This window comes from Solanum stenotomum, chromosome 1 (assembly GCF_019186545.1).
Source record: "Solanum stenotomum isolate F172 chromosome 1, ASM1918654v1, whole genome shotgun sequence".
NCBI lineage: Eukaryota > Viridiplantae > Streptophyta > Magnoliopsida > Solanales > Solanaceae > Solanum > Solanum stenotomum.
Window position 1 is genome coordinate 30,082,646 of NC_064282.1, and position 12,844 is coordinate 30,095,489.

The 12,844-nt window shown below is 30.0% G+C and overlaps 1 non-coding gene across 1 annotated transcript; it reads left to right on the forward strand.

Annotated features, from left to right (window-relative positions):
• Positions 1-254: 254 nt before the first annotated feature.
• On the forward strand, positions 255-405 carry LOC125854061 (small nucleolar RNA snoR135). Its single transcript, XR_007445354.1, has one exon. It is a non-coding gene; the product is annotated as a small nucleolar RNA snoR135 (small nucleolar RNA).
• Positions 406-12,844: the final 12,439 nt, after the last annotated feature.

Below are 12,844 nucleotides of genomic sequence, written 5' to 3' on the forward strand. Positions count from 1 at the left end.
ATGGGTAAAGCCCAATAATAAGGGTAATTTGGTAATATTCTACCATTGTTGAAACCCTAATTTTGTCCCATGCTTTTGCTATATAAGGACGCTTCATTCTCTTTCAGTCAAGCCACACAGTGAGTTCGACTCTCAGTAAACAGCAATGATCTGAGCTTAATTTTCTGATTTTTTCTTTCCTTCATCATTTTCTTATGAACAAATCTATTATTTTATATTTTTATTATAAAGAGTATTTTCATTTGGAGAAAAAATAAGCAGGGATTGTGTGTATCGGCTTTTTGCTATTATAAATGCGCTTTGCTCGAAAGTGTTCTCTGCAAAATTAATTAATATTTGGGGAAGATGGGCAGTTGTGTTTCATCTCTTCACTGGAAATTTTCAACAATCATTTTTCCCACATTGTTCTTTTCAATTACTATTTTCACATCTCTTTTCATTTAAATCTTAACGTTTATGAAGATGAGACAACTTGAAATTGCATCAAATTTATTTCAGAATTTGTAATTTTGGGTTGCCTTCGAAGAATTCATGTTTTAGTGAATTGGTAAAGCATAATTACAACTAAGTTATAAAGAGGTTCATTAATATTGGACTGCATATTAGGTTGCGATAGTATTTTCAATAAGGGTGTAAAACTCAAGTCAATGATAAATCAAATCAAACAAATGATATTGATTAATTGCTATTTCGTTATTGAGTTAATAATTTTTTAATGGTTATATAAAATAATATTTGAATTTTAATATTGATTTTATTTGTTAAGATAATAATATTAAGATTGTACTCTCTATCTCATTGTAACTTACTTTCTTTTTAAATTTATTTAAAAAAGAATGACACATTTATATATTAAATTAAATAACATAAAATGTCTATTAAATTTTTAATGAAATGATTTATAGCCACACAAATTTTTATAATTCATTTTGGATCACAGTTTTAAAAGTCATCTTTTCTTTATTAAACTTTGTGTCGAGTTAAACAATCTCACATAAAATGGGAGGAATAAAGTAATAATTTACTTTTACATGTATATAAATATTAAATATTAATGTTAATATTTTACTAGTTATTGTCTTTGTCCTTTAGTCTGTAATTCATACTTTATTGATTTTGAGTTCATAACTTTACATTGTATAAAACTAGTGAACTTAGTTGCGCTTCGCGCGGTAATAATTTTTGAAATAGTTATCAATAATAAAAAGTTGCTATCAAATCTATATATTAAAATTCAAGTTTTAATCTAATCTATTGTTAACATTTGTTTTCCATTAATTTGTATCATTTTAAAGTGTGATAAAATATGAAGAAAGATTGATCCCTTATATAACCTTATTTCGTCAAATAGGATAAAAATGTGTTTACTCCACTTAAACATGTGAAAGTGAACAATAATAATAGTTAATTTTTTTTACAGCATCTCTTTAATTGATATGCATTTTGCTATATATTTTTTTATTTTCCTGTTTTTCTTTATTTTAAAATTGTTTTTCTCTCTTTTTCCCTTGACTTCTTTTTTATCCATCGCCCTTTTACCATTTTGACCACGAATTATTATTTTCTTGAGAGTTGAATTCTAAAAAAATGATGTTGGTAGTAAAAATAATTATTTTTTTGTAAATTCACTTTGAAGCTGAATTTTAAAATTTAAAAAATCAATAAAAAGAATTTTCACCTTTTCACTTTAAATTACTTATAAAAATTCAAAAATAACTTAAATATGTGTTCATATAAAAAATTTAAACGATTAATTACTTTGAAATAATTATTCTTCAAAAAAATCACAATTTTCACACTGAACGCTTTAATCTTTGTCTCTTCTTTACATTCATTTTTCTCATCCTTTTTTTTGCCCTTACTTCTCCCTCCATTTCAAAATAAGTATTTCCACAAAATAATATATTTTATCAATTGTAATATTACAAACTAATAATTTTATCATATGGCTATTTTGTGTGTTCATGTACTACTCTTATGTCCATGAGTATTACCGTACTTATCCTTCACATATATTTTTTTTAAAAAAAAGTTAGATGATAAATTTTTGTAGCTTAAAAAGAGAAAAATGTTAATACCTGAAATTAATTTATACTTCACTAAGAAATTGAATATTTTGTAACACTTAATTAGTAGCATGGGAAGAGAAATCGGTAAAAGATATCGTAATTAACAATATATGATGGATAATTAACTAAAATTTGAATGATTTTCAGTATAGTCTTTTCTTCTTTGCATGTGTTATAAAATCATAACTTTGTCATCTCTGATTTTTTACCTCTCTCAAGAAAAGTTTTGAATCCTTTTATATGCGGCGGTGGCAGCAATACTTTCAACAATTTTAAAGTTCTTGATAATCAATAAAGAACCTTCAATTAACTTGTATTTGAACCTGCTAACTTAATTTCTTTTGTCCATATGATTTACAGAATTATCCAAATATGATAAAATCATAAGTGATTTGAGAATTAAGAAAGTTTCAAAAAGAATATGTATAGAAAAGAATAATAATCATGGAATAAGATATCTTTCGTCAACAAAAATATTATTCAAATTGATTAGTTCGTCATGTTCTTGAAAGTAATCACATTCCATATTTTGTAAATCCCAACATTTTATCATCAAATTTTCTCTATCTGTAATTTATTCTGAAAAAAAATAAATATGTCATATTAACAATCCAACTAAAAGCAAGAGGTATAGATTAAGAAAGCTACATTATGAAAAAGATACACCTCTAATCTATGTATAGCACAAAACAATAGACTACGAAAATACACAAAACTAATTTAAAATGTAATTACTCATATATTAATACACATTAAAAGCCATTATAAGTCCTTTTATTTAATAGATTATATATTTAAAATTGAAAAAAAATGATAAAAAAGATAAATAACAATGGTGGTCATAGAGAGGTATCACATCAACTCGTCTACATTTCACTTTATTATTATTTTATATATATATATATATATATATATATATTTCAAAAGGTCTACACATTTAGTATTATAAGAATATGTAATAAGATACCTTTTCATCAATAAGAATTATATCTAGATTAATCAATTTGTAGTTTTTCTTGAAATAAATCGCATTCCACATTCTTCAAATTTTATTTCTTATCATCAAACCATCTATATCAGTAATGATCAACACTGAAAAAGAAGAAGAATATGTCAGATTAACAATCTAATTAAAAGCAAAATAGACTAAGCAAGCTACAACATAAAAAGAAAAAATTAATTCCAATCTATATAGAACACAAAAATATAGAGTATGAAAAGACACAAAATTAATTAAAATATTATTACTCAGAGATTAATACATATTAAAAGCCATTGTAAGTACAAATTAAAAAGAAAGTAACGGTTGATGAAAAAAAACCGAAAAGGTAGAATTATGATTCAAATGAAATGATATAGTACTCATTAATTTCACAATTATAAAAAATGAAATCTCATTATTAATGCTAATTTTTAGTCAATTAGTTATTTTGGAATAATTTTAGTTACCACCATTTTAGCAGTGACTTAATCAAATAAAATTAAGCAAAATGCACATTCCATTCTAAGGTATTCACGTCCCTTTTAAAGTTACTATTAATTTAATCCTAAAATATATAATCAAATTAACATTCCTTGTTTGGTTAACTTTTTATAAATATATAATCAAATTAATGTTACAACAATTTTATAGCCATTACACAATTTAACTTGGAAGGAAGGGTTAAATGGTTTAAATGCTCATAATGAGGGAAGATAATATTTTCTTTATCAGATTTTTTAATAGAAAATGAAGGAAAAAATTGAAAATTATGGAAATATAGATAAATAGTGATACTGACCATTGAGGCATGCCACATCAATGAGCTGATATTCAGCTATATATATAGATTTTAAAATCCAATGTAAGAATCCTATTTTTCTTATTATTTTTTTTTCTTGTGTTACGTACAGTTCATTTCATGTTTGGTACTATATTTTTTATTTTCCAAGTATTTGTAAAGTTACATTATTGTCTTGGTCTAAAATTTATTAGAGTAGTCATATATTTGTTTTGTAAGCATTTTCTTATGGTTAAATAAAAAATCTAACCATTAAGAAAAAGTCAAACAATAAAGGACCAAAATCGATAAATTGAAAATCGATTAAACTTTCTTTTTATTGATTTAATGTATTTAAACATTGAAAATCAATAAACAGAACTAATTCAACTGAATCAATTGATGTACACCCCTAATATTCATGCTTCAATCCGTTCTAGTCCATTCCCCATTGGGCCCATTCATTCTCATAGATAGCTATAATTTGAATCACGATTACAAATAGTAGTTATAATTTGTCTAATTGAAATTCATAAGAAATAGTTTTAGGGAGGAGAAAGGGAGCGAGATTAAAAGAATATAGAGGAGAGAGGCAAGCGAAATTTAAAAGAGAAAAAGAGATTGTGTATTTCACAAGACAAGTGTCCTGCTACTTATAGGAATGCGGAAGACAAACAAGAGTTGCTAGATGAAGCACACGACAACTTGATGAAGGCAACAAAACAAATGAAAAAGTATGTTGACAAACATTGGCAAGCCGTAGAATGAAAGTTTAGGGATAAATTGTAGCTGAAACTTACTCCAGAAAGAAAATCAGTAGCAGAAAGATTCATCATGGACTGATTTTGAAATATGATGGACCTTTTGAAGTCATACAAAAAATGGGTGAAGTCACTTATCGGTTGAACTTAACGAAAAGACGAAAGATTCACCCTATATTACATGTGAGCCTTTTTGAAGTCTTTCCATGAGGATGCTCAGGATCCAACAAGGTGAACAACCAGATGTGTTCCTCATGTTGTGCAGAAGCAGTTTGAGGAACAACTTGAAAAGATTATAAATTATAGGACTTTGGATCAAAGCAAGAAGAATCGACGAATAGAATTTCTGGTTTAGTTGAAAGGAAAGAAAGTGTGTGATGCAACTTGGGAAAAAGGATCATAATTATGGCAGTTTGAGTACATGATTAGGGCGTAGTAGATTCTAACTCATCGAGGAAGATAAGCTCATCTGGTGGGGGAAGCTTGAAAGACCTTCAACTTGATGGTTCGAAAGACCTTCAACTTGTGTGCCTCGCACATGCGTGGGCAGTTGGGTAGTTTTTCAATATCTAGCAATTTGTGGGCTTGCCGGCATTTTAGATAAGACTTGTAAATTCGAATTTGAATTATGCCTATCAGTTGGGAATGACAATAAAATAAGACAGACCATGTGCCTGGCATGTTAGGATATTGTGGCCTATTGATTGGCACAAACAAAATCGTTACAGGCAGAGTGTCGGCGTTGGTCGAACTTTGTAGGCTAAGTATTTTTGTGCTTCTTTGTGGCACAACTTTGAATACAAAGTTGAGAAGTGATTCGCGTAGGTATGATCTTGTGTTATTTATTTTTATATGTTTGTCAAAGTGTTAAACTAGATTGACGGAAAAAAGAATAGGGATGAGTCTAAGGGTGCTAGACTGCCTAGTGGATTAGATAAAAAAGGATTTGACCCCGTAATAGTAGCCACCCTTATGTATGGCATATGTGTGTCGTGTTAATAGTAAAATATGTGTTACTAAAGGTTATTTCCGATAGTATTGCCAAAAGTGCAAAAAAAAATTTTAAAAAAATATGAAAGGCTCACATTAGTGCATACATATGCCAATCATACACACTATTTATCTAGTCATTAAAATACTACAGTTGAGTGAAATATGTGAAACAAAATCACGCCAGTACAATTTAGAAGTTTGTTCTAATAATTTTATATAGATGTAGAGGTGCAGTTTTAGGTTACAATTCATATTAACACCTCATTTAACCCCTACCCCAACAGTACCTCTACTCCCCCACCCACATCCTCCACAACCTCCATCTCTTCTCTCTTCCTTCAACCTCTCTTTACACGTTTGTATGTCTAAATATCAAGAGCTAATTCGTACTAATCGGCACTATATGTAAGGGTTTGTTACTTTTGTTTCATATTGTCATGTATCTGGAAGTTCAATTCTTTTGTGTATCTGAGAGAGTTCATATTGCTTTAAATTACAGTTTTAAAATTTTTTACAAATTAAGAGCTACATTATTTGATTTTGGGGTTTCTCAAATCATTTTCACGGCTGACAATAACTCACAACCGCTAGAAATAAATAAAGAAAAATTGCATACAAGAAGATGAAGTTTACAATTATACAATTATTTTGGGTTTATGATTTCATTATTTTAGGAGGATTTGTTAGAGTTGATACGCTAGAAAATTTGTAAATCTGTTAGAGTTGTTAATTAATACTCAACTACTCCTTTAATTAGGAAAACAACTACACACATCTAATTCAGAATTAATAAAACATGTTACCGTCAGAAACATGTATCTCAATTTTTTTTAACCTTCAGATACATGTATCCAAAGACCAAAATATGTTAGAGTTCTTAATTAATACTCAATTACTCCTTTAATTAAGGATAACATTTACACATATTTAATTTAAAAAATAATAAAATATGTATCTCAATTTTTTTAACTATGCGGATACGTGTAACTAGCGAGTCATGATACGTGTATCCAAATGTAGAATTATGGCGTATGAAGTAATCTTTTAAACTAACGTGAATCGTAGTTATTAGAACCTAAACAAGTGGGATTTATATAGTTTTTGCTTATTTAATAATAATAAAAATAAAGGCTTAAGTCATCCACGACCCCTTAAAGTTGTCCACATAATTCACTTAGACACCTTAACTACGACTTGTACCTATTGAACACTTAAACTATTCAAAACATTTATCTATTAAACACAAAATGCTTATGTGGTAAAATGAGTGTAGCTCACTCTGGTTGGGCGCATGAGTAGATTCCAGAGTTTTATTAATTTTTTTTTGTTTGATAAATTTGTCTTTTTTTGACACATGGCATACAATAACTAAAAGAATAATAATTTAATTGAATAATAATCTTAATTTTTAAAAAAAAACCCACCCCACACTTCTTTACCGTCTTCTTCACTACAAAATCTCTGTTCCTCCTTTTGGTTCCATTAATTTTTCTTCTTCATTTTTTGTTTAAGGAACAAATTGAGTCTGAAGAAATATATCAGGACAGAGTGTTCTTAGCNNTCTTCTTCATTTTTTGTTTAAGGAACAAATTGAGTCTGAAGAAATATATCAGGACAGAGTGTTCTTAGCGCCAATATTATTGTCGAAAAAACATCAATTAAAGAAATAGTTAGCCAAAACAGAAAAAAATCAAAAGAGATTACTGATAAAGATTGTCATTGAAGTCGTAGAAAAGTATTTCATCAAAAAATAAAAATTAGATTGCGTCAAATTCCAGCGAAACTCTACTTTTTCCGGCAAGTCTAATACGGATTTGAAATTATTTTCTTTAAAACTGCTAAAAAATCAAACTATAAAGAACCACAACATAGAATATACAAATCTGAATTGAGTTTTAAAAAGAAAGTGAATTTAGGAGTGGCGGCTGTGTGTTCTGAGAAGAAAAGGGGTGGTTGCGTGGGTGGGTGGGGGTATTGTGCTAAAAAGAAATTGGGGAAGGATGATTTTTTTTCTTTTCCTTTTTTTTGGGGGCTAAACACATAATTTTCATTTTATTTTTTTCTTAAATTGTTTTTATGGGTCCATGCCATATGTCTTTTTTTTATTGGTCATTATGCCACATCATTCGCGAGTGTATAACACACTCTCTCTATTTTTAGTTGATTGTCAGAAAATGTTCGATAGATATAATTTTTAACTAATAAAGGTGTTCAATTGGAACAGGCCTAAGATAAGGTGTCTAAGTGAATTATGCGGACAACTTTAAGGGGCCGTCAATGACTTAAGCCAAAAATAAAAGGATTGGAATCCCCACAATTCGTGACAAAAATATTTATTTTCGTACAGTTCTACCATCGATGAAACAATGCTCTTTGATCGAGGCCTAGAGCTAATCAAGCCAATAGTAACCTAAATAACCACAAACATTACACATCAAAGGACAAGTGTGCAAATACACAACTAAGAAAAGTAATGATACTGCTGCAAACAATTAGAAAAAGTAAGAGAAAACCCTCCAGATTGCTAACACTACACATCATTTGGTTGGGAGAACTTAATTATGTCAATACAGATGCATTCTACTCAACCACGACTACACTGATGTTATCCATATTGCTAAACACAACATTCACTTAAATTATTCTAACATCTAGTCAAATCCTACAATTATATTGTTGTAACTAATTATCTAATATGATTAGAAGGAACTTGAATGATTTCCACTACAATTACTATAATTGGATGATCTTGCATTCATAGGAGAAGGGGTTGACTTGCCGCATCACTTATATGTAAAAAAAAAAAGAGAAAATAGCCAAAAGCCCTCTCAACCTATTAGCCAATTCTCAACTACACAGTTATTCTATACGGGGGGTTCCATTACCCCCCTGAACTATTTAAATATGGAATAATCACCTCCCTGAAAAGGCATAACCAATTTTATGTCAAAGTTGTGCAGCACACGCGATGAATCACTGTACATTTTTTTTTTTAATTCTTTTTCTTTTTTTTCCCTGTAAATTATAAGCCTAATCAAAATAATAACTTAATAATCCCTTGTAAAATTATGTAAAGTTTCTATTTTTATCAAACTTAGAAATTGAAATTTACAAAAAATGCTTTCAGATAGAGATTGTTTTTCCAAAATACTAATGATTTCTTTAGAGAATAATAAGAGAAAATGATGAAAAAATCTCTACACCAAATAAAGAAGAAGAACAACTCCATAGCAAGTCTACTTAAACTTTCAATTTGAAATCCAACCCAAAAACAAAATTCCACAAATAAGTATTCACAAATGTGGGAGTGAATAACAAATTTGGTAAGAATGAAATTAGAAAGTGAAATTTCAAATTCACCATTATTGGTTCATTGTGGTTTGACTTCTTTTTATTTATTTATTTTTGCTGAAATTATGAGGGGTTTAAGAAAAAACTTAGAACTCCATTTTTGAGCTTCATATATGAAAGTTTCTTATGAGTTAGGTGATTGTTGTTGCTAAAAAGATTGATGTATGATTAACTAATCATAAATTAGTAGCTATAAACTGATTTGGAGCTCCTAGAGACGAAATTTAGAAGACCATCATTGAAAGACTTTGTGAAAACTTGAAGAAATCATGAATTGGGTATAACAATTTGTGATAGAAAAAAAGGGAAACAATAAAAAAAAATGTTATACTTATATAATCTCCAATGAGATACTGCCACGTGGATTATTTAGTTCAATTTTAGTCATTTTATGTCTTTTTGTTGAACCCTTATTATACGCGCCTACAAGAGGTGTGTTCACCTTCTTGGATAGGTCAGCGTTTAAGGGTCACAAAATATCGAAAATAAAAAGTTCGAGGCGGTAATAGAACCCCCCGTAAAGTATAAGTGTGTAATTGAGAATTGACTAATAGGCTAGGGGGCATTTGACTATTTTCTCTAAAAAAAAAATAATACACAATAATTTCTTTTGTATGATAATTTGTCTGCAAAAGGAATATTCTAATTTTAAGCATTTGAATATTTTTGTTGCAACTATCTTGATGATACTTCGGTGGCAGTGAAAATTTTTAGCTACATAAAATTACTTTATGAAACTAAATTTTGTAAGAAATTTTTATGTATTATCTGAATCCAAAGATGCATAAAGCAATTGAAATGAATAAATAATGTGTTATCTTAACATTTATTTAATTCATAATTATAACTTCAAGATAAAAGTAAAAGTTATTTAATTCATAATTATTAAGCATGTGTATCAAAATTTAACTTCACTACATATTCACATAAAGTAGTTAATGAAAGACATGTAAATCTGTCCCCAATTTTGGTCACAATTAAAGTTCAAAGAAGATGAACATATTGAGTCAAGAGAGAAGCTCAACAAAGTACTTAATATGGGGTGAAATTCATGAACATAAACATAATTCTATAATAATTTCATCTTGAAATAGTTAACTTAGATCCCAAAAGAGATTTACAATTTTAGAGATAATTTTATGATAAGTAGATCACCAAAAGAAACTATAGATTAAAAAATGTATAATTACCACATAAGGGGTTTCTTCGTCAGATATTTAATTTCATATAAAAATGACATTGAAATGTATAAATTAAATTTAAAAAAATAGCAGAAGTCATATACCAAAGAGTTGCAATGGTTGTGAACATCTATTTTTTGACGTATTTAAACTACTCTTACAAAATATATATAATTTTGTTTTGTTTGTTATTTTTGTTGTTGATTGTGTTTCTATATTTAAAAATAATTAACCAAAGGGCTCAATTTTGATTGTATTGGACTAAATTTGAACCCAATTTTAGCAGTCCAATCAACAATCAATCGGGTCTAATAACTAAGACTCAAATTTAATCTCCATCATTAATAATAACTATCGACTCTCATTTGACCCTATCTCAAATACAAAAGACCGCAAAAATTAAATTCTTGGGCCTATTATTTTTTTATTTCTCCTTTGTCCTCTTCTCTTCCCCCAACCACCGTCTGCCAGCCATCATCGTCGTTGCGCCGCTACAGCCAGCCGCTTACCATCATTAGGGGCAAATTACTCCAAAAATTCACCATCCAACTTTTTGTTCCACCCTCTTCTACGCAAATCCATAAACCATTACTCTTATTTAAAGCCATATTTTATAGATCTAAGAAAAATCGACCACTAATCATCATTTTCTTTTTAGATTTATGGAGTTTCGGTCGTCTCCATTCTAACCCTTTACATACACATGTAGAGCTCTTAAAAGGCAATCTTTTGATGTAAGTTTCATGTCAAAACTCCATCGAAAATTTTTCCAGCAAGTTTACTGGCGATCTCCATTCACCGTAACACCTATATCATTTTTTTCAGCCTCTCACCCTCTATTCAGATCTGCCACTATCACTACTATTTCAACCATACAAGTCAAATAATTGCCTCATTATGTCTATTCTTGTTGGTTTATTTTGCTAATTTTGTTTGAATTTTATTTCAAATTTTATTATTATTTTTATTAATTTAATAGTGTTTGATCGTCAATGTAGATTGGATGTCATGAATCAACCCAACGAGTAGTGGAGGCATATACTCTAACACCTCTATAGGAGAACAACCTTCAACCCCCATACCGATTAAGACATGCAGAAAATAATCAAATGAAATCTAACACCCTATCAATATATTGAAAAATCTTATTTGGTTATAAAACCAAAGGTATTTGAAAAGAAACACACTAATATCCCACAAGGAACTAATCTAAACAGGTACAAGAGCTACTATGATGATACAACGTACAAAGGAAAATATGTCACAACTCCCACCATAAGGAAATATGAGTAGAATCTGTAGGAGATCACCATTGCCATCACCTATGAAATATCACTATATCTAGCAACCAGACTATGCCAAATGACATAAAAAGAGTAGTATCATTACAAATACATGTACTGGTAGGCATCATCGGTCGACCTAAACCTACCACACAATATAAAGTAGACATTTAGAAGGAAATATGTAATACGAAAATTACATCATCCTAAGACTTTATCCACATACTTTTACCATCGCAAGCATGATGTCCTTAAGCTAAAACAACGTGATCCTAACTTCCTACCTCCTTCCGCATTCGAGCCACTTGCCATTCTAAGGTTTCTCAAGACTACATGTTATGTAACCCTAATATCATATCATAGTCTAACCCCTCTATCACATAGAGCTCCCGAATACAAGACCAGCACGAACTCTGTTAATCAACCTACTACTCTCCCTCAAGTTCTCATACCAACACCATGGCCCTTTCAGACAAGTACTTGAAAATGACGCTGTTACGACCCAACCCACTAGGCCGTTCGGGTACCTACTCTAACACCTAGATAGGAAAACCCTTACTCCCTAAACTATTTCATCATGCGGAAAAGTTAAGAAGATAAGAGATAAAGCAAAAAGTTCAAGAAGTTTACAAGGTACTGAGTTAAAACAAAACCAATATTGAATTTCTAGAATAATTAACACCCCAAGGATCTAGTCTAAAGAGGTAGAAGAGATACTAATGATAGGTCATGTAAATAGAATAATATCAAGACACAACTCCCACCATAAGGAAGGAAAGTAGATGATGTTGGAGATAGTCTCTATCTTCTCCTATGTAACATCACTTACCCTGCAAGCAGACTATGCCAAGTGGCATAACAAGAGTAGTATCAGTACAAGCAACATGTACTGGTAGGCATCAGCGGTCAACTCAATACCCACCACCTAATATAAAGAAATAAACTAGAAAAAACATACGATAAGGAAAATAAGCCATCTAACCTTTGCACCCTCTGACCACCTTCTTTGTCTTAACCACAATTAAGGAACAACACAGTGTTGGACTTCTACTTGCATCGCTACCAACTTTGATTTAGATTAAGGCCTAACCTTTCTATCACACAGAGAGGAGTTTTAGAAACACACATCGCCCCCAACCCGGCCAACCACTTACTACACGCCTACGATTCTCCACCATAACAATTTGGCCCTTGACCACATAGTATACCATCAGAAGGCTCACTAACCACTCTGGAACGAACCCCCTTCCCAAGGTAGATCCAAGTCATTCCCACTAGTTTGCCTCTTAGTATCTCACCTCCTCATACCTGAGATACATAACACATTTAGCAGTCACAATATAGCAACAAAAAAAAACATTATCACAATAAAGAAATTTGTAACATTCAAATTTTTGGTTCTCTTGAATCCATTATTACACATGATGGGCATGATCAATCACAATT